General features: G+C 46.9%; 1 pseudogene; it reads right to left on the reverse strand.

Moving 5' to 3' along the window:
- Positions 1-1115: 1115 nt before the first annotated feature.
- Positions 1116-1681, reverse strand: LOC142430539 (geranylgeranyl pyrophosphate synthase pseudogene; annotated as a pseudogene).
- Between the last annotated feature and the right edge of the window lie 377 nt (positions 1682-2058).

Genomic DNA, 2058 nt, shown 5'->3' on the forward strand with positions numbered 1-2058 from the left:
TCTGGCACTTGTGCTGCCTCTCGGCAGGGGCACCAACTCTTGTGCCTGGCGCTGGGAGCAGCCCTCGGCGGGCAGACTCAGCGGTCCAGCCGCGGAGGGTCGGGGAGCAGTTACGGGTTGGGTTATGGCAGGCAGGAAGTGCTCCGCGTATGGTCCCGGCCAGGAGTAGAGCGGGCATTAGGCTACCGGGGGTGGGCGGCCGGGCACACGGAGGGCCAGTGGAGAGGTCCACGGCAGCGGTGTGGGTGGATGTCCCCCGTGGGGGTCACCAGACAACCCGCAGCTCTGTTACCGGAGGTTGGATGAATGGAGGGAGGGACGCGGGCTCAAGGGAAGATTGCTGCCTCCAGGGGAGAGGGGAATTGTGGGAGAGGAAAGCTTCTCTCCTAGTGGGGTCCCGCGAGTGGGCAGCTAGTGTAGGGGGTCGCGCGACCTGCTGCGCCTGTCTAGGCACGGCAGGCAAGCGACTCTGGGCTGAGGTCCGGTCTGGGGATGGAGCTTACGCTAGTCACTAGTGAAATGGCAGCAGCCTAGTGACCAGAGATGTCCCATGAGTCCGGTCCTGTTTCACCGAGACCCCTGCTCAGGACAAATGTGTGCGGTGTGGCTGGTGTGCTCTCCCAGGGGGATATTTCACTCACCAGACTCCTACCATTCAGCTACCTGGACACCAAACCCGCTTTGTTTGGAGGAGCTCTCAGAGTATGCGGGTGTCCCCATCGGTCATCTTCCTCGATCTCCGCTCTAAAGTCTTCTTTATTGACAGAACATTCATTGTAGAACGGAATAGATCTTATTGTCCCCCTCGCAGCACATTCTAAGATCCAAATTAGACTTATTTCAATGTAGCTTATTTCCTTCTTTTCAAGTTTATACTACTGTGCACAGTGGCTTCAAATTGAAAAACAAAAAAAAGAACCAAACCTTGATTCACATCTTTTTTTATTCACTCGGATTTTGGAGACTCACTACCACTGTGGCAAATACAAACACACAACAAAAATAACTGATAGTGTCTAATGAAAATGGATTAAGATTACCATTCCCCATCCTCACCCCCCCTGACATCATCGTCTTAAATGTTTTGTCAGACCTGTCAGTTCAGGGTTTCCATCTCATGCATAGTTTTTGGAGTGTAGATTAGCTCAACCATCCCTAATTTGGATTAGCCCAAGTATATTAAATACAGGCTTTACATCTTCTTTGTAATCAGAGAACATTGCATGAGACCTAAGCTAATCCAAACCGCCCACCGGTCTTTTGTGGGACCATAGCTTTATATTCCTCTTCAGTGGGACAAGAGCAATTGTCCCTCCAAAGGTAATTGTCTAGGCCTTGTCCTTGATGGAGTTCTGAAAGATGGTGGGTAAAAAGTTTCCCTGTACCTGAGTGATCAAGGGTCAAAACTTTTTCCAAAGCAATGAAATATACATAATTAGCAAACTGATGACAAATGGAATCTTGTTGATATTGTGAGCCACTTTCAAACCACGTGGAAGTTCTGAGTTGTCTTTGATCTCATTAATGAGCAAACTGGCTTTATGCAACTCTCCTGTAACTTCAATGATAACCTGCAGCTTGTCTTCTGGAACTTTCAACCAATGATTAATAGTTTGGTTCTTACTTGTTTACCTGGCAAGTAAAGTTCTAGAAGATTTCTTTGGACTGTTTCTTGAGCCATCGTCACTGTTTATAAATTTCAGAGCAGATAGTTTAACGTGGGTAACCGGACCTGCTCAGTATGGGTGTGGAAGGAGTTGTGCCCAGGATTAAGTTCCCATGTGACAGTTCAGACCATAGGTTCCTCTGACACCGACTTGAATCCCTCCCCTACTTCATAAAGTCTCCACCCTCAGGTGCCAGTCACACCACATTACTCAGTGTAAGAAAATACATCATCCTTGTGACCAATGTAATTATTTTTAATAAAATTATTTTGTTTCAAACACATTTCTTAATGCAATTGGGGTTTACTAATAATTCATTTATTTGGAAGGAGGAGGATCAAAATAATCCTACTTTAGCAATATACTAACTTGCAAAATAATCACATTTTCT

Source organism: Tenrec ecaudatus, chromosome 17, assembly GCF_050624435.1.
Source record: "Tenrec ecaudatus isolate mTenEca1 chromosome 17, mTenEca1.hap1, whole genome shotgun sequence".
Lineage (NCBI taxonomy): Eukaryota > Metazoa > Chordata > Mammalia > Afrosoricida > Tenrecidae > Tenrec > Tenrec ecaudatus.